This window comes from Protopterus annectens, chromosome 14.part0, assembly GCF_019279795.1.
Source record: "Protopterus annectens isolate FY-2018-M chromosome 14.part0, PAN1.0, whole genome shotgun sequence".
Classification (NCBI taxonomy): domain Eukaryota; kingdom Metazoa; phylum Chordata; order Ceratodontiformes; family Protopteridae; genus Protopterus; species Protopterus annectens.
This window is the reverse complement of record NC_056748.1, coordinates 1,044,293,136-1,044,314,332: the sequence shown is the minus strand read 5'-3', so window position 1 is coordinate 1,044,314,332 and position 21,197 is coordinate 1,044,293,136. Positions and strand designations below refer to the sequence as shown.

Sequence of the window (21,197 nt, the reverse complement as noted above, 5' to 3'; positions counted from 1 at the left end):
CTATAAGAAAGCAACTGGAAGCTATTGCCCAGTGCCAAATCCTCATGGCTTCCCGACACAGGGGGTAAGATCTGGTTTCGCTTTGTTTGTTGATATACCCAGACGACTAACATGTTGTCTGACTGAATTGCAATGGTCTCCGAGGTTAGGGATGCATGGAACGCTTGCAATGCTAAGAGAACTGCCCTCAGTTCCATTACATTTATGTGCAAGTTGGCCTCAATGGGGGTCCAGGTACCTTGGACAGTCTTTCCCTGAAAATGCCCCCCCCCCACCCTAACAGTGAAGCATCCGTGGTCACCGTGGCTGTGGGTTGGGGAAGACAGAATGGTTGACACCAAAGATTCTTTTGTGGCTCCATCCACCATAGCATTTCTTCCTTGCAATGGTGTGTAAGACGTATCATGTGGTTGAGTGGGTGGGTTAACAACGACCATTGTGCAGAAAGCAGCCAATGCAGGATTCTCATGTGCAGTCTCGCCAGTGGTACTAAAGTAATGGCAGCTGCCATGGAGCCCAAGAGTTGCAGTACAAAATGTGCTGGTACAAATGTGTGAGGAAGAAGGTCTTGGATTTGGTGTCTTATTTTCGAAAGCCTGTGAGGGGGGAGAGAAGCTTGACAGGATGTGTCGAAGACTGCTCCAATAAATTCCAATGTCTTCATTGTGGACACCTGAGATTTGTCTTTGTTGATTGTAATCCCCAAGCGAAGAGCGAGACCTTAAGTGTAAGAGGGGCTGTGGACTAGGAGATTTCTGGTTGGGCAGTAAGGACCCAGTCATCTAGAGAGGGAAACAAATGGAATCCTTGTAGTCGAAGATGGGCTACCAGAACAGCCATACATTTGGTGAACACTCGGGGGCTGTCAAGAGACCGAATAGCAGTGCCCTGAACTGGTAGTGATTGGCTCCCAGCCGGAAGCAGAGAAACCTCTGTGAGCAGTGATCCATCTTTATGTGGTAGTATGCATCTTGTAGGTCTATAGAGCACATCCAATTATCCCTCCCTAGGAAGGGAAGAATGGACTGTACTGTGACCATCCGGAATTTTTGAGGTTTGATAAATTTGTTCAGTAGGCTGAGATCCAGGATTGGTCTCCAGTCCCCTGTCTTTTTTGGCACTAAAAAGAACCTCGAGTAAAACCCAGATCCTGTCTGTTCTGGTGGGACTGGTTGGATGACTCTTTTTTTTTTTTTTTTTTACATTTTTCTATTTCTAAGGCTGCTAATTCTCTCTGATTGGGTGGTACATCGGGGATTTGTTTGACGGGTCTGGGAGTTAAGTCGAAAGGTATTTGGTAACCTCTGGATATTATTCTCTGCACCCAAACATCGGTAGTAATAAGATGCCAGGCTGGTAGATGCAGAGAAAAACGACCCCTGACTGCTTCCAGAGGAAAGCAATCGGGCCACTGCTCCGGAACGTTGGTAGGGTCTGCCGGAGAAAGAATCTCTGGCTCCCTGGTTATGTGGACCCCCTCTACCCCAAAAGGAGCATCTTCTATATCAGTTGCCCCCTCTGCCCCATGGGGGTTGTTCACCATGAGTGTTATAAAAGGATCCTTGGGATTTCTTGAACCATATCTTTCCTCCCTTCTGGTTCCTGGAGTAGGACCTTTGGGGGTTGGAAAAGCATATGCCCACAGCAAAGATCTTTCCGTCTTTCTCACTACGTGCAAGTGTGTCTCGTACCTTGGGTCCAAAAAGTGCAGATTCATTAACAGGTGCATTGACAAAGGAAGATTTAAAGTGGTCTGCGAAGTCACACAGTCTCATCTAAGCATTACATCTCATGACAACACCAGATGCGGCATCTCGAACTGCTCCCTTGGTGGTGTGAGATATCAAACACATCGAGGAGTTTGAGATAGATTCAAGGGTAGCTAGCTGTGAGGCTATAGTGTCACGTACCTCATCAGGCAGTACCACCACCAAAGAGGAAGACATTTCAGAAATTAGGTCTCTCTGGAGTCAAGTAAAGTGTGCCAGATAATTCAGCGACCGAATGGCGAAGGTCGTTGATGCATAGGTCCGCTTCCCTAATCTGTCCATGGTCCGGGACTCCCTGTTTGGAGGATGGACAGTGGAACTATCGTTTGCCAGTTCCCTCTTGGTGGCTGCCGCCACGACCATAGAATCAACTGTCAGCTGCTTGAACCAATGGATATATATATATATATATATATATATATATATATATATATATATATATATATATACACATTTTTTTTATACATTTTCATCTATTGTACAGTGTTATATTAATTGATGTATTTACATTTATAGTGATTATCACATCATACACTATATATTGTGTTTTTATTTATCTATTTTTATATAATATATACATTTTATGAGATAAATATATTGATTTTTTACGTGTTATTGATAGATGCAGTTGATTTTTTAAGTTTTTAAGTTTTGATTCTGTGTACCTTTAAGGCATTAGACATAGTAGTTTGATTGGTCACATATTTTTGAATTAACTATTTAAACAAATGTTTAACAGTTTTTTTTATTTGGTCTGATGAAGTGGACTGTTGTCCATGAAAGTGCTTACCACTATTAATAAAGAATCTTATTCAGCTCCGTTTTGTGGAACTGCTGCTTTTTGTCGACATTGGATAACCCTATTTGTGTTCCTGCATCTACATGGAGGATTTATCTTTTGGTTGTGTAGATACAATTTTGTCTGGCCTCCGGGGGACTGGTTCTACATTGTCCGGGGCCTTCGGGGCACACTACACAATTACTTTAACAAGATCATCTGCTGGTTTGGTCACCCAAGAAGTAGATGGCCAGGCACTGAAGGCCTGCAAAAACACTGATTCCTAAGAAGAAAGGTTAGAGGACTTCCATTTCCCCCGCTGTTTGAAGATTTCGAGAATGTCTCTAAATGAAACATTGTCTGGGGGAGAGCATGGGGACCCTTCCCCCTCATCACAATCAGTGTCTTCTGTGATAGATTCTTCCGAGGAGTCAAGATGCTTCCTCTTGCACTGTTTGTTCTGGGGTGGCTCCTCAGTGGGATCTTCTGAGGAGGACTCCAGAGAAGGGGTTCCCTTCACAGGGGGTTCTTGTGACTCCCGTGCCCAGGGACCCGACATAGCAGGTTGGGAGAGGAGCATGCTAGAGGAGGTTTCTAATACTGGTGTCCTAGGTGCTGGCTGTGAGCCTTCGGAATGAAGGGCTCTTTCCATCACCTGTACATCAGGCCCACTCAAGCCCACCTCCAGTTGAGGGGTCCAAGAGAACTGGAAGCCATCAGAGCCATGGACATAGATGGTGCCAGTGAGAAAATAGGCACCGGATTAGGTACCAAGGTATGGACGGTCCAAGGACCGCTCCGAAAAAGCATCGGCTCCATCGTAGCCGATGCAGCCAGGGTGGTTGGTGCCGGCAGGGGAGACACTGCTGTCGGAGCCGAGACAGTATGTACCGAAGTGGACATCGGTAACAGGAAAAGGGAGGATGCTGGAGGAGGAGAAGCAGGGGAAGATGAGATAAAGGATTCCGAGCCAGGAGGGACAGAAGGTCTAGCTGGAATGGGCAATACCCTAGCTGCCAGAAGCTGATCCACAACCCGCACTAGGTCTAGTTCATAAAAATTCCCAGTGGATCTAAAGGAGGCTCCTGAAGGGGAATCAGGTCTTTCTAGAAAGGGACTAAACCTCTGCCCCAAGAAAGGTTCGTAAGTTGGAGAATATCTTGTCCTTGGCAGGTATTCGAATATTGGAGCCAAAGAAACTGTCAGCACCGTGGCTGTGGATGGTGCCAAGGTATGTACAGTCATCGGAGCCCATGGAGCCGAGGAGACTGTCGGCACCATGGACGGGATGGTGCGAGGCATGTACAGTCATCGGAGCCCATGTGGGAACCAAGGACGGCACCGAAGTCAGTGGTTGGAACCGAAATAGGAATAAATACCATGGTCGGCACCGAGGGAGGGGACACAGATCCTGGTGCCAAGGAGATCTGCGTGAAGCACGGAGCCGACTCTGTTCCCTAACTGACAGGATGCAGGAACCAAGTGACTCCGTTTTTCCTTATTTTTTTTGGTCTTAGGAGGGAGTGAGACCTCTGACCCAGACAGAGCCTCTGAGAAAGTTGTCTTGAGTAAACCTTTTAAAATAAGTTTATTCTAATGTTCTGCTAGTGTCTGATTACTAAAACTAGCACAAATGTCACAATCAGCTTTAATATGATCCACGCCCAAACAGTAGACACAACGGACATGTGTATCTGACTTAGGCATCTTATGTCCACACTTGTCACACTATTTAAAACCCAACTTAGCTTTGTCTGACATGGTAAGGAAAACAATGCTATCCTGTAGAAAGAATAAGATAAAATTGTATATATATATATATATATATATATATATATATATATATATATATATATATAAAATAGTAATAATAATAAAAATGTTTAAAATATAAAGATAAAATATTAAAATACCAGCGATGTTAGTTAAGGAATAGCACTAGTAAAAAGGGAAGGCCTGTCAAAGACAGGAGAGAAGGACAGTAACAAAAAGGGTAAAAAATTAAATTACCAAGGAAAAGGGTAGGAAATAGGCCTAGGTTATAGGCGGCAGTGAACAAAGGTTAACTTGACTAAAAATGTAGTAATTTAGAAGAAAAAATTGTCATAAAATCAACAATTTACTACTTAGCTTTGAGAGAAATGGTTAACACGTCTGACTAGGAATGTGGCAAATGAGATCTGGAGTATCTAGGAGAGGGGCATTGTGGGTAGGTTCTTAGCTGAGAGTTTTTGGCTTGCACGAGCTGGAAAACGTCCGTATCGGTTCCAAGGATGGAACCGAGGTCCTATCTATAATGTATGAGCAAATAATTTACAACATCAGATTTCATTTTAGGGGATCTTTATTTTTTCAGGTTTAAAATGTATGGGGTAAAGGTTCAAGTTCATCAAAGAATTTCATTTTTAATACGTTAGTGTTTCCCCAGCTGAACCAGTAAGGTCACTCTGGTTGAGCTTCACTGGTTTAACTGGCAGTACTTTAGTGAACTTTTTCAGTTTGACTCTCTCTCTGTTTGTCAAGATGAGCACAACTCACAGATCAAGCCCTGAATACAATGCAGCATACTCAAACACAAATAGTTGCTTAGGTGCTCGCACAGCAGATAGGGGAGACAGGGGGTGAGGAAGCAGTGGTTTCATTCTACCAATTCCGCCATGCAAGTGGAGACTTGTACGGAACTGAAAAGGCCCAGATCAAGGACATGGGCTTAGTGATTCCAGTATGGTGGTGGTAACCATAATTGGCATATGAGTGGAAGCATATATATGCACAAGGTAGTTAGTATGTCTAGCAGTGACACATGGTCACAGCAACCAGCAAAAATGGGCATAAGGATCTTAACAGAAATTTCCTCATTAATGGAATGGCAGTAGGGGCACAAATGACCTCCATGGCTGACTCAGTGATGGTAACTTCCTACTTCCATTCTGTTAGTATGCAGTATGAAGCAAGAACAGGCATAAGATTGATAGGGGGAAACTTGAATGTTGGCAGACACAGAGGCAAAAACACATAGAAACAAAAAGTTTGCCAAGATGAAGCTCAAGGGATTTGAGCAGCCCTATACCCAGTTACAAAGGACTTATCTGTACTTGAGTCATTAAGTTCCCTTTCTCATTGAAAAAGAACTTTCTTAGAAGACGCGTGTTAACTGCACTGTACCACCTACGATTACCTCAGATTCACTCAGGCTTTACAACTAATTTTACTTGCTATATTAGACTGAAAGTATACTTCTGCCCAGCCCCATTAATATGTATGGTGGTACCTCATCTTTATTTCCAAGTTAAATCAGCACTATACTTACATCTCCCTTATTAAACACACAATTCAGTTTTACTGCCATTCTTAAAAAACATCAGTATATGGCAAATGGGAATTTTTTTTTTCCCCAAGAACTGGGGTGGGGGAATAAATCATCGTCCATAATTGCATTTTGTAAAATTCTCATTGTTGAAGTGACAACCTATGTGCAAAAATGGGAAAAAGGGGTTGTGGATAGATAGATCTATAGATGCAGTTTGTGACAACCATTCTTAAAATGGCAGCGTGTGACAAGAGGCACTTGTTTACTTGGGATGGGGGGGGCAAAACACTCAGTTGTTCACGATTTTGCCTTGTCCATGGTGTGTGTATATTTATGTACATATATAACCACACCCTTCACCCAGCTGCAGGGTGACATTACCTTGCAGTCATAAATAAATATTTTTCTGTGTTTGTCGTCAGCATGAATATCATTGGGATCAGCAAGCACATACTGCAAACCTGTTAACTCTATGTAAATATAAATAGGGTTGCTACCTTTTCAAATCCCCAAAGTGAAATTTTGCAGGACAAAACCGTGCCTACAGCCAGGGTAAAGGACAGGACTTTACTTGTTTGCCAAAGTAAAAGCTTACTCTTATAGCATTTGAGTTGCTTATGCTATTTCTTAATAACATTTAGGCGTTTTAGATTAAAAATAACTGTTTTATGCTATTAAAAACATTTCTGAATATTTTTTGTCCTAAAATCTCAGAACATTTGTCATTTTTTTAGTTTTTTTCCGCAGGATACAACTGCCCAAAGAGGGACTGTCCCTCGCAAAGTGGGACAGGTGGTAACTCTAAATATAAAGAAATCCACTAAAAGAAAGTTGATGCAAAAGTAGCGATATTTTACTTGAGGGCCTCACAAGATGCGCAGTAGTAAGCCCTGCTCAAAACCTACCCCTGTGATGTCATTCATGTATATGCATTCCCTCCGAATGTACCATCAGATGTCAAAAAAAGAAAACAAGTGCACTGACGTAATAAATAAAACAGTAAAGCATTACCAATATCAGTAATTCCCAACATTACAATTAGAGTGCTAGAAATAGTGTGTACAACAAGGACAGTAAAGGGATCAGAGGATATAATATATGGGGAAAAGCTAACAGTTTCAAAGAAAAGATGGGAGAGACAACAGAATATATATGCTATAAGGTACTCGATGCACTAAAAAGAAGTGTGAGAGAATCACAATTAAAAGTAACAGCAGTGTGATAAGGAAGAGCCACGCTCAGGAGATGGAGAACAAAGGTAGACAGTTTAATGTAGATACGAGAACTTCAAGGAGTGGGCTGGTGGGTTCAGTCAATCATATGAATGGAAGGTACAGGCCAAGGCAGATGAGTTTTTTTTTTTTTTAAACAATCTGGTATTCCTTGTTAGACAGGATGTAAGATGAAAAGGAGCTGCCTTAGACTAGCAGTAACACTCCAACATACTAGAGAAAATATGTTTTCTCCTGACAGCTTATTCGTGTAATGTGATGTATAACACATTACATTACCTTAAATGGATAGTCTAAGGGTAGCGGAAGGGGTGATATTGTACTTGAGGGCCTCACCAAATGCGCAGTAGCAAGCCCTGCCCAAAACCCACCCCATGATATGTCATTCATGAATATGCATTCCCTCCGAACGTACAACAAAATGTAAAAAGAAAACAATACTTTTACAAGGGGAGTCCTTACAAGTACAATATTGCCAAAAAATGATTACATCTGTGCTTATTCTGAATACGGTTATTTTATTAGCACACTGTGCTCCACGTTGTGACCCAGAGGAGGAAGCTTTAGGTTAGACTGTGGTACTTTCTTTCTACACCCTTATGTCCACTTCTTTTATTACTGGTTATTTCAGCTTCCACACGCACACACATTCGTACCCACTTTTTTTTTTCTTTAGAGACCGGACCAGAACATATATATATATATATATATATAAAGGTAAATGTAATAGATAAGACTTTTAAAAATGTAGCATGAAGTCTGGCTTATTTATAATAGCGATTAATACAGCTATACTTGTAAAAGCCGCCGAGTATTGATGTTTTATAAAACTTCCTGAATTAGTTCTGTTTGACTCAACGCACAATGAAACGATTGTTTTGAGAATAGGACTGTCACAGGCCAATTTTTCGTAATTTACAGACTATTGCACAGCCCGGGTCCAACGCATCTGTCACTCAATTCGTGACAAGCCCAATTCTGCGTGAAACTAAGTGGTGCGGCCCTCAAGTACAATATCACCGCAGAAGGTACCTCATTTGGCAGAAAGGACTGACCGGTAGTAAAGACCACTGTATTTATGTAAGACTTGAATGGAAAATAGCTGGCTAAGCCATACGTTCCCAAATATTTTGCTGAAATGGTTTTTAACAGGAAAGGATTACTTGCACTGTTGAATGACATAGCAGAAACGTAGAAGTAGCCAGCTTTTTTTGAGCCTAAAGCCAAGATTCCATGGAGAAACGTTAATATTCTCACATTATGTATGCACACGCCATTGCTTGATGGCTAATTATATATGCAGACTGGGTTGTCACTCAATTTGCGACACGCCCACTTCTGCACGAAATCTCACTGCAAAAGTTAATAAAAATGTGCATGGCAGTTTAACAAAACTTGCATTCTTGTATTTACGTGCTGCAGCCATCTCAAGTCATTACTCAAAAACCGCATACAACTGGTACCCGGAACTCAGTGATCTGGTGCATAATATAGCAGTCGCACGGTGACTCTGCACTACCACACAAATATAAATTTGTTTTCCTTCTCACATACATCGCTTAAATATACCAATTCCGAGATCTTAGGCACGCCAGTCAGTCTGATCACGTCCATTCCTGCACAAAACGGCTGGTGAGTTTGTACACTTCAACAAAGCCCATATATTTTTCTAACACACACACACACACGTATACTGAGGATTACAGTCAATCAGTAATGACCGATATTACAGTTTCATTCATACTTCCAGTTCTTCAGGAAATATTCATTGATGCAAAACCATTATCTTTCTAAGTGAATTAGTGCAACTAATTTTGGATATTTTTCCTTCGACCGCCTCCTTTGCACGCTACCTTTCAAATATTATATAAATATTTGTCACGTGAGGTACAAACACAGTGATGTAAACTACACGTGCCTTTCAGGATCATGCAACGTCAGAACATGCGACATTTAACAGCTAAGTTTACACCTTCTTTCTATCCTGACTAAAAATAATTCTCTGAATCTGGACTCGGTTCCTCGGGCACGAGCAACAGGGTTATATAACAACCAAAAGCGCGTGCATGCTTGCAGAGTTACAGCACGTTGAAAAACAGTGAAAGTAAAAAATGCGTAAAAGGGGAAGGCAGAGAGAAGGGGAGGGCTTCTGTAAATGCAATTCAGGAAAATAGACGGTCACTGTTTTGGGAGAATTTTCTTAAGTTGGCCAATAGTTTGCAGGAGGGCAGTGCAGGGTATGTTTTTTTTATTATACCAAACCAGACTGTTTACGGAAATATTTTGCTGAGTAAATAAAGGCTGCGTCTAAGTAGTTATTAAAAATAAAGCATAACCATAAAAGTAATGGTGTGCGTTACTCTTGTTTTATTTTTGTGATTAAATGTAAATAGCATGTATTAGTCGCTGCGTCCTTGGAAACGTTTGTGCCCTCGAGTAAGGTAATTGAACACATCATATGGGCCACTTTATTCCACTCTTTGTAACTGTCTGTGGCAGGGCTGTTTGGCTGAATTGTTTGGTTGGGGTTGTCACCCTTTTAGGTGCCTAAATTAAGACATTTTTTAATGGAAGCATGGCATTTTGCAGGAAGCCACAAAGGCGATGAAATTTACGTCATTTTCTTGACATAGAAGAAGCTTACTTTTGGGGAATTTGAAGTTGTTTGGTACAATGGTGTTTCAGACACGAAGTAATTGTATTGGGCTTCAATTAGCGAACAGCTTAAGAAATGCTTTTATTCATATTTCTAAGCGGGAAACAGTTGCTCAGATATGGAGTACCCTGCGTAAAGAGGGACAGGTGAAAACTCTAAGTTTTAGTGCAGTAGTCACTTTCGCCCCGTAATACTAGGAGGCACTTGTCTAGTTAAGGAAGGCACATGGGCAGTAGCAGGGATTAAATAATGCAGAGAGCTACATATTTATTTGTGTTAAGCTTTGTTTTCATCTTCTGCTGTCAGTCGCACGTTGTTTGAGCGGCTATACTGTTGCCAGCTTAAGTCTAACGACGCGACACCACACCCTGCTGTTTTCTGAAAAGCTTAACTGGTTTGACATTTTCTTATTTATTTTTGGAAATAGTACCGTGTGGCACAGCTCTTGATTGCTAAGTGTTGGATGGACACACCATGAATTACACAAAGTTGAAGTACTCCACCGTCCGTCTTCTTTTACTACATGAACGGTTTTCATTTCAAATTATTATCTAAAGGGTGTGAGAAAAATAGGATAAAAGTTCACTGTTTTAGGTGCAAATCACAGGCCATAATGGTAGCATGCTGTTGAGGGCATATTGGGGTGTAGTTAGTGGGCTAAACCCCCTACCCCCAACTAACTAAAAAAGGTGAAGACTCCTCAAATTAAGCACTAATCACACAGTTGGAATGTTTATGATTATGTACTGCACTCGTTGTCTTGTCCCCCCCCCTCAAAAAATACCAATATTCATCGATGCTGAATGCTAACGATTTACTTAAGGTAAGGGAGAGAGGAAGCGAAGTAAATTACTAGAAAGATAAGCAAGAATGTCTGCAATAATTGAGTGGTACATTACATCGTCTTTTATGTGAAGTACGTGAGATTCATTTATCAAAATTCAAACAAAGCAGTTATACTTTTGCTTCCCTTGGGGTTTTTTTTTTTTTTTTTTTTTAAGAAATGGCAGAAAAATATATTCCATTATAAAGACAGTAAAGAAAAATAAACAAAGGAGGGGATCAAGTATTTCAGTGTTAATGCTAAATGAAATGTAACAAAATAGTAAATTGAAACAAAGGCATAAACAAGAAAATGTTCATGCAGTAGTACCGAACATAAATTTGTAGTTTGTGGAATGTATACTAATTATCCAAAGTTGAAAAAAAATTCTTGTGCGTTTTTCGAAGGTCAAGTAAATGCTTAAGTTTTGTCATGCAACTTTCAAAGCTGTTATACTGTAGCCTCATCACAGTAGCCATTACATCATAGCCTTGAAAGCTGTGGCAGCTTTAAAAGCTGTACTACACTTCATGCTTTAACACCCACACAAAGAACTGAAACAAAAGTGTGGCAGTGAAGTGCCTTAACAGCTTTTATATCTATTGGTCTATCATATGCACTCTTCACTTCTGGATGCTGTTTTTGTGGCAGTGCTTAGTATGTGAACTGCTTTAAAAGTTGTAAATCACTCTACAACTATATTGTTTGTAGTACTGACAGCTTTAGATATTTCTGTAAGTCCTAGCATTTTGTAGTATCTAAAGTGTTTGTACTACAAATAATGTAATTATATATTCTCAAATTGGATGTTGATTTACATAATGAGCTTCAGATACATTTTGTGACATCAGTTTCTCAAAAAAAAAAAAAAAAAAACATAAGTGAGTTATAATTGTAGACTACATCATAACCCTTTATGCGAGTCTGTACACCATCTCTGTTCCCAGCAGAGCAGGAGGCATTCCTTATTAAGCTTCGGGATGAAAAATCAATTAAAATAAGATTGCTATAGGTGATTTTAATTATCCTGACTTTGCAAAATACTCTGCATCAGATATCCACAAACTTTTACAGTGTGTGGTAATCAACAATAGAGTGGAATAAACAGCATGGAATCTAGTTGATTATGGCAGTTATCTTAATTGTCATACTAACAAAACTGATCATCTTTTTGCTCCCCACCCATGTTTGTGCCCACTGTTATCAACCCAGGTTATGATACCCCATCTTTAGTTTGAGTATAGTGAGATGCATTTAAAAATAAATTGCTCAGATTTTTGAACATTCTTGTAAAGACAGATTTGGATACTGTCCTCACCGGCCCAAATATGTTTGCTTGGGTTACTGTGAGCTCTGTGCTATTAAGGTCTGCGTAAGTGCACAATAATTGGATATGAGTATATAGGTAAATTCAATAAAGGAAAGCCTTTATTGAATTCACAAAATAAGATAATCATCAGAAAAAGTGGTAGTACTTAACCCTCATCTTAACTGTGAACTCAGCTGGAACTACTTTTTTTTTTTTTTTTTTTTTTTAATAGGATCACAGGAGGTTACTAGGCTAATGGCCCTGAGCCCCTTACAAGCCTAGCCAAAAGTTTTTCCCCAAAAATGAAACCTCAGTCAGCACTTTGTCACCCCTGTTAGTGAAGGACAAAGGTGAAACCCCTGGGACAAATTTGTGGTTTCCCATTCACTCATCAAGGTTGTGCTTGACGAGGGTCAGTGAGGTACTCTATGTATGGGAAGTCTATTCCAGAGGCAGGGTAGCTTCTAGGAGACAAACCTGTCTCTCCAGCAGGTTTTGTTGATGTATATTAGATTTAGGCCTTTCGAGCGAGTAATGCACAAGGAGTTACTTGTGGATATGGAGCATCTCCAATAGAGTAGGGTCCGATATTGCCTTGTAGGCGAAACACTTCATCATCCGTCCCCTTTTTCCCATTTTTTTTCTGTATGGGGTCGACGCATCATGTTAACTGTCACCAGCTGTCTCGATTCAGTGCTACATTCCTGCCATCTTCAACACTCATGCCTATCACAGATCTTCTTTCACACAATCCATCCACCTCTTTGCTGGATGTTCTCGCTTCCTCTTAGTTTCTTCCTGTCTGTCCCAAACCTTCCTCACCAGATTGTCTTCTGCTTTTCTGCATGCGTCCAAACCACAGTAATCTGATTGCTTTGATCTTTTCTGCAATTGGAGCTACTTTGGCTTTTGCTCTTATGTCTTCATTTCTTCATCTGTCCCATAGGGTGCATCGTACCACCCTTCTCAGGCACTTAATTTCCATCACCTCTAGCTTCTTCAACTGTTCTGCCTTTACTGCCCAGGTTTCTGTACCATATAGTAGTACTGGTCGCACCACTGTCTTGTACACCTTACTTTTCAGCTCTTGGCATTCTTCTGTCATAGACTACACCTGACTCTCTATGCCACTTGGCTGCAGCCCCTCTGATTATAACTTTGACCTCTTCATTCAGACTTCCCTTCTCCTCAACCACTCATCCCAGATACTTGAAGCTGTTTACCTGTTCTAGTATCTTCCCTTCTGTATCTATTCTCAGCTTCTTCTGATTTCCTCAGGTTGCTACCATTACCACAGTCTTATTTGTGCTTAGTTTCATCTCGTGTGCCTTCAGTTTTGCATTCCATTCTCCTATCCTTTGCTGAAGTTCTGGCTCAGTCTGCCTGTAATGCCACATTATCTGCATACAGCAGATTTGTTGATCTGTCCCCTCTGACCGGTTTCCTGATGTAGTCCTTCACCAGTATGAACAGCAGTGGGTTCAGAGCAGAACCCTGGTGTACAGCCACTCCCACTGGGAACCCCTCTGTGAGGCAGAACACTGTTCGTAGTCATTGGGTCCATGTACATAGCCTGCACTAATTCTACCAGTGTTTCTGGGACTTCAAACCACCGCAGTACTGTGCAGATCAGCTCTCTTGGGACCTTGTCATATGTTTTCCTCCAAGTCTAGGAATGCCTAGATGTACTCTCATTTCTAGCTTCTTCTCAAGTATCTCTCACTGCAAACATTGGTTTACTTGTGCTGCATCCTGATCTGAATCTGAACTGTTAATCTTCCATCTTACCTTGTAGTACTCTGCGTATCTGTTTATCAGTCACTCTCTCCAGAACTTTCATGCAATGTGATAGTTTAATGCTTCTGTACTGCCCACAGTTCTGGATGTCCCCTTTGTTTTTGTACACTGGCATGAGTATGCTTATTCTGCAGTCATCTGGGATGTGCCTTTCTCTCCACACTGCTATGAGAACCCTTGGGAGCCATTTCTCCCCAGTCTAATCCAGCATCTTTATCATATCTGTTGTGATTGCATCTGAGCCTGCTGCTTTCCCTGACTTCATTGTCTTTAGTGCTGTTCTTCTAGGGTGGGCTCCTCCTCTTCTCTCATCGGTGGCTGTTTCTGGGGCAGTACAGCTTTGGTGGGGTTTTCTTCATTCAGAAGCTGCTGGAAGTACTCCTTCTGTCTGCCTTTGACATGTGGACTGGTGAGCAGGTTGTTGGGATCCCTTATGAAGGGTGTCTATCTTCTTTATCTTTCTGTCTTTGCCTTATAACCTGATATAGTTTCTTTGTGCCACTTACTGAGTCGCATTCCAGAAGATGGGAGAGTGCCTCTGATGCCCTATTCTTTGCTATTGGAACTTCTTTCTTAGCCAACCAGTAGTCCTTCTTAGTCTACTCGGTCTTTTCTATCTCCCACTTCGTACATTCCTTTCTTTTAATGACTTCCTGGACTTCTACATTCCACCACCAGCTTTCCTTATGTACCTTATTTCCATGTCTGACTCTGCCACATATCTTTTCTGTAGTCCTATTACATACTGTTTTTAGGTGCTGCCATTTTTGTTCAACTCCACCTCCTCTTCTTGGGGTGCTAGAGCCCTGAGTAATTCCTTGAATTGTTGTACTTTCTCTCCAGTCAACTTCCAGGTCTTCAGCTTGGTCTCTGTTAACCTTGGAGCCTTCTCCGACAGCTGCTTGCAGCTGATTGTGGCAACTAGTGGTTTATGCTGTGGGCCGAATGTTTCACTGGGAATGACTTTGCAATCATAGATTCTACCCCAGTGCCTTTTCCTTACTAGGAGGAAGTCTACCTGAGTTGCATGTTGGATACTACTGCACGTGATCTTGTGATTCTCTTTCTGAACCATGTGTTGGCTGTTATCAAGCCATTTGCCAGACAGACATCTAGAATGGCTTTTTCTTTATTCCTGTTACCCCACCCATGTGGACGCAGACAGTCCATGTATCCTTTTCTGTCTGTCCCGATATGTGTATGCTAGTCATCCATTATCAACACAAATTCATGTTTTCCTGCTTTATCTAGAAGGTCCTGCAACTGCTGTCAGAAAGCACTCTTCAGACTTCAGAGGTGAGACGCAGCTCACCTCTGAGCAATCTGTATGATACAGAGATGACCGATAGTGATTTGAGCCTGTCTGCATTGGACAGGTGTTGGAGGCCATGGATTCTCTTTGAGGTATTTCTGTGGCCTTTCCCATTGGTGCAGGTGTCTGGAGAGGTACATACCAAATGGGTCATTATGAGGGAGGAGTACAGAGAGTTAAACTTTTTTCTGGATGCAATCCCTTTTGCTTAATGGGATGAGCCAAGTAAAAGGCTTTTCTGACTACTACCACTACATGACTGTTGAATGACAGATTGTTAACCTGTGTACCCAGGTCTGTCAACACAGGTTGTGTGCTTAGGGTGTTGCCATTGATGTGGTAATCAGTAGGAGACATGTTTTTGCCGAATTGTATGATACATTTTTTTGAGTTGAACATAAGATCATGATTTTGGCACCAGTTATTTGTTGCTGAGAGATGATGCGTTAACATCATTTGAGGAGTCCATGACAGCACCCAACTTGGATATCTGCAGCTTGGTTAGGTACAGGCCCTCTGTCTTTGCCTGGGCATCTGAGCAGTAGGTGCCAAAGAGTAGGGGTCCCAGGAAGATCCCTGGAAATGACACTAGTGACAGGCTTGCTGTCAGAGGTGGTTGTGCCTATTTTGACCTTGTGGGTCCTATTAGTGAGCCAGTTGGCCACCCACCTGACAAGATAGGGATTTACTCAAAGTTGTGTTATCTTTTCGATGATGCCTGAGTGGGGATTTTGTCAAAGGCCTTGGCCAAGTCAAGGTAAACTGTATGTACTGACTTTCCCTCATCCAGGTCCTTGGTGACAGTGTGAAATAAGTCGACCAGTTTAAACAGGCAGGTGCCTTTGAATTGAATTGGGTGGGGTCAAGTGCTTGGAGATTGACTATGTCCTTATTTATGAGATCCATAAGAATACGCTCCATGGCGTTACAGATCAGACTTGTCAAGTTACTGGGGTGATAGTTTCCCAGATCAGTGGTGGCACCACCTTTGTGCAAGGGGATGACAATGGCAGTTCTCCAGTCTGCTGGAATGAAGCCTGTAATTAGGCTGTGGTTGAATAGGGTGCGCAGTGATGAAGCTAGTTCTTGCTGGAGATGGTGCAGAATACAGCCTGGGATACTCTCAGGTCCTTGCCTTGGATAGGGCCTGTAACACGTTATATCAGGGATGTTGAATGGGTCTTTAGGGGGGGTAGGGGGTGAAATTTGCACTGAACCTATCAGTTAGCAGGTTGGCTAACTCAGTACTAATTTGGAACAAAACTTGGCCTTTGCTATGGAGGTTCCCGGTATAACTGAAGAAGGATTTGTTGTTTTCTGTTTAGATTCATAATTGGCTTTGGAGGTTTTCACTAGTGATCTGATTTGCTTGTTGAGGAGGGAGTTTTTCAAATTTGGATTTTTATTTATTTATTTTTTTACCCTTTGACAACAGTTTCTTCCTTTTGTTGTAAAGCCTGTTGATTGAGGATGTCCACCAGATAGGGTCATATCCTTGATGAGCAGGTTTTAGTTCTTTTGGGTATGGCTGAGTCCATGCAGTTGTACAGGTGCTTGTATACTGCATTGGCGTACTGTTCAGCGTAGTTGTCTGCATCCTCTGAGGTGGGTGGCGGTGTGAAGCTACTGATCCTCCCTTGGGGGGTTACAGTTGGATTTTGATAAGTTTTTTAGCCTGATTAAGGCTGGTGTGGGATAGAAACTTCAAATGAAGCAGACCGATGATCTGATCTCACCAGGGAAGAACATAACTATGGGAGTGGTGCAGCAGTTATCCATGTTGGTGAGAACCAAGTCCAGAATGATATCTCTCCTTGTGGGGGATGAGCTGGTCTAGTGCATTAGAACAGATTAAGTCAAATTATCATTGGGTGAGTGCATTAATGCAGGAATAGTTCACCCAGTCTATGGTAGGATAGTTGAAGTCACCAAGGATCAGGATGTTGGGGGTTACTTTGGAGTCAAGTAAGTCCAGGAAAGGGGTCTGTTGCTGGCTATATTTGGATGGGTGTCTTGACAACTGTCAGTTGCACCTGGAATAATTCCAGGGCGTCATGCTGGCAAGCCAGTCTAGAGGTGTGCCTGTCCTTAATAAAGATGGACTCCACCACCCTTAGTCTTTCCACCCTAGTTTTGGGGTTGGAAAGTGTGGCATGAGGTATAGCCTGGCAGAGGTGCTCTCTGCAGCCCCGAACCAAGTTTCTGTGCAGATATCGGCATTTTCCAGTGTGAGGAGAGCCTCCATAGAGTGGATTTTCAGGTTAAGGCTCCTAGCATTAAGCAGCATGACCTTTGTTTTGTTTTTTGTTTTTTTGACTGATCTTTTATGTTAGAAGATTTGTATTTGGGACATAGTCTAAAAAAAAGGCACAATGAGGAAGACAAGAGCCTTGGCCAGGATCTGTCACCCCAGGGGTGACATGTGGAGGCCATCTTTGTCAAAGCATCGAAGCCTGTCAACCATGTCATCCCAGGCAGACATACTGGATCACCTTAGATAGAGACACCAGAAACTAAACCAATTGTTGAAGTCAATTTATTTTTTGTTAGTATTGTGGTATCATTTTTGGTGAAGGTAGAATACTGCTTAGGGCTAGGGTCATACCTGCTTTGGACATGTACTCTGAGAGCTCAATCACGTCTCTCTTCATATTGTCCAGAGTGGTATGTCCCAAGTCATTCACACCAACATGGACATTGACAAAGTCATACTTCTACTTCTTGTGGAGAAACTTAAGTGTGTGCATGATGTGGTGGATTCTGGCACTTGACACTAAACTGACTGTGACCTTCTCTTTGTTGAGTCTGGTGAGGGGGACATCAGTGTGTCACAGTTGAGTCACCAATGACTAGTATGTTTGGTTTATTGTTGTGCCTTATGTGCTGTGTTGGTTTATTGTTATGCCTAATGGGCTATGTTTGAGAGAGACTGGTGTGTTGTCTACTGTGTGGAATGTTTGTGCGTGTTTTGAGGATCTCTGTTGTTTAGGTAAGTTTTTATTGAAGACCCCTGCATAGGTGTGTGTGTGTTGTGCTTGGCTGTGATGTGGTGTTTTGTGCTGGCAATCTTATCTTTCAGGAGTACTGACTGGCGTGAGACAGCATGGATTTCAGGTAACTGATGTAGATGCATTTCTTGCTAGTAGAAGAATTATGTGCTAGGAGAAGAGGACTGTCAGTGAAAACGAGGCAGTTGCTACACTGTCTCAGTATATCTGTGTTGACCAGGCTGGCTGGAGAAACTGGTGGGTATTGTCCAGACATAGTGTTCTGTTTGTTGTATTTCTTTAAGGAAGGAAAGGTAGAGTATAGTTTTGCCGCCAGTTCTTGTATTTAAATGTTTTTTATCCATAAAGGATGTTCTGATGAAGCTCTGTTTTATGAGTGAAAGCGCTTAACTAGTTTGTATTTTTATCAATAAATGTGTTCCGCTTGGAAGTTTTTAGTGAATTTGTATGCTTATTGGTCTTTCCGAGGCTGCCGTTTTTTTTTTTTTTTTTTTTTTTTTGTTCTGAATACTTAGTGGACTTATGCAGAGTGGGTTTTGATAAGGGTTTGTCCACAAGTGTAGACCATAAAAACCTTAAATGTAAAATAACTGTCCTGAAGCACAAGTGCTAAAACCAAAACTAAGATGCTTAGAATACCAGATACATTTAATCAGGTTACTAATGAGCAGTAATAAATGCAGAATAAAAGCACTTGAACACAGAACAGCAAAATAAGGTAATAAAGTAGGTAGAATATAGTTAAAGTAAGAGCAGCTGAAAGTGTAAAAACATCTTTAAGTGGCGAGGGAGAAAACAGAACAAGTTTGAGTCTATGGGGTTGTCCTTCCCAAATGCGCTCTCTACACTGATAGAGCTGATAAGATGGGACTAATAGGAATGTCTGAAATCAAAGAAGCATATCAAATCTTCTAGGTCTAACTATCGACATGATCTTAAATGGTTGAAAGGAGGAGAAGGAGAATTATGATTAGATCTTTCATTAAACTAAGTTATGTATTCCAGAAAAAGATTTGAGAAATTCACCTTGCATATATAGCTCGAGAGGTGAATTTCTAGAATATTTTTCAAATATACATAACAAATATGATTGAAGACCTTACAGTTTTCTTGTGTTAAATGCAGTTTTATAACCTCTCTTAAAATTGTTGGCTGATTAGTAGTGCACCTGGCCTATGGCTTCCATTTGTCTGGCAGTGTAAGGTACTGCAACTGTTGGATTCCCATGCAGTTCCATGGTGACTGTATGTGTGTATTGCAGTGTGAAGTTCACTTAGACGTAATAGCAAGGTTCATATGTACAAACCTGTCTACAACAGGCTTGTTGCATCACAGTAAGTATGAGCCTCGCTGTAACAAGGTTATTTTTCTCTTGGTTTCAGAGTGTTAGCAGTATGCTGTGTTTTGCAAGGTATTCTTTAATTACATCTGAAAGTGGAATGGAATAGTTGTGAATGTAAGCAATGAACTGATAGTCTAGCCACAGGATATAACAAATGTATGTACAAAAAATATTCAAACTTCACAATAAGTAAAGAAATATGTTTAACTACAGTAGAGAAGACATTGGTTATATAACTACCTGATCTGCACCAAGTAAAATTAAAATCTTAAGTTTTATGGAACCAGACAACATACCCAAGGATTTTCTACACAAAATCAAGGAAAACCAAACACCCTATTAGTCCCTTAATTAAATGTTAGCATGTGGAAATGTCCTTAACTCAGGGTGATAGGCTACCAGTACACAAAAGGGAGAATATTCTGAGACCTAAACACGTTTTGACCCATCAACCTGATCACTTTTTTTTGTAAATCATGGAAATTGTCATAATGGCGCTTATTCTAAATAGCAAAGGGGACTTATGTGTATTAGCTATAGAACAGAATAGGGTTGTTGAGGAGATTTTGTCTTTTTATTCTTGTGGTATTCTTTTCTAAAGAAGTACAGTGAACTCTTAGTAAACAGACACTCATGGGGATTGGTAGATGCCAGGTAAGTGTAGTTTCTGATTGCTTAAGAGTTAATATTAAAAATAGACCTGACAAATACTGTACCCTATACTATAAACACTGTATTAAATTTGATTTTAATACTGAAATACAGTAATTAAAAGCCTGGCTGGAATAATATTTTAAATGTAGATTTCCTCTAGAAAGCGTGACACACTGAATGGTTTTCAGTGGTGAGGATTAGTAACATTTCTGACTAGAATTAATGGTAAAATGTATGTGGCTACTGATGGGTTTGATTGTCGCTCTTGTGGAGTGGTTTATATAGTGGGCTGTGGATGCTGACCCCCCCCCCCAAATGGTACATTGATCAGACTAAGCGAATGGTTAAAGTTCGTGTTTTGAAACATTTGCGTGATGTTTGAAACAAGCAGATGGACAGCCCCATTGTAGATCATTTTTATAAGGCACATGGGGGACATGAAAATAGTTTGTTTTTAGTGTGTTGGCAAAACCACAGTTAGTGGGTGGGAGCAGTTTTGCACAGAAGTTACAGTTGGCAATTTAGATTTATATTAAATTATAGGACACTTTACACCTAGAGGTTTAAGTTTAGATGTCAATTTGAGTGTTTAACTTATTTTTGAATGTATGCATCTGTGTTTACTCTGTTCATATGCATTTATTTGGATGATCATGGGATGCAGTTCTTTAAGAGCTGCATAATTATCACTTGATTATTCAATTGTGTGCATTGAGAATGTGTATAAAAAGAGAGCTTGGTGTGTGAAAAGTTATTCCTCTGAAGGCATTGAGCTGAGGTACCAGAACGCCAGTAAATTTTTTTGCCGTACTTGGTGGCTCAGTTTGCTTTTTTGTGTAACGTTTAAAAGAAGCAGTGACACTGCTTTTATAAGACCATCATTAATGCAATATTGATCTAGCTATATAGATAGTAGTAAACTAATTTTTGATGTCCTTATGTCATATTAAAGGGACTCCAACTGCATTTTGGAAGGAAAACAACACAACAGGGAAAACGGGAAACAAAATCATATCAGTATAGCATTTCCCTATGATAGCCATTTTGGGGTATAAGAAATTGAAGTATAACAAGAAGATCTTTTTGATGCAGTCATAGTCTATAGAATGTTAAGATATGATGAAAAATAAATACATTTTTTACTTCTGTTAGAGTTTTCAAGTATTCAAAGAAGTGGTCCTTAAAAATTCTACAACTTAACATCCCC

The 21,197-nt window shown here is 40.9% G+C and overlaps 1 protein-coding gene across 2 annotated transcripts in view; it reads left to right on the top strand.

Moving 5' to 3' along the window:
* The first annotated feature begins 9,219 nt into the window (after window positions 1–9,219).
* The window catches only part of LOC122789416, a 1,105,687-nt gene continuing 1,093,709 nt past the window's right edge, over window positions 9,220–21,197 (top strand). The window contains exon 1 of one of the 2 annotated variants that reach the window (XM_044056854.1): window positions 9,220–9,326. The gene's annotated coding sequence lies outside the window, so the exon portion shown is untranslated. Of the gene's footprint in view, window positions 9,327–9,399; window positions 9,531–21,197 lie in introns of those variants that run through there. The other variant, XM_044056855.1, reaches the window with a different exon arrangement.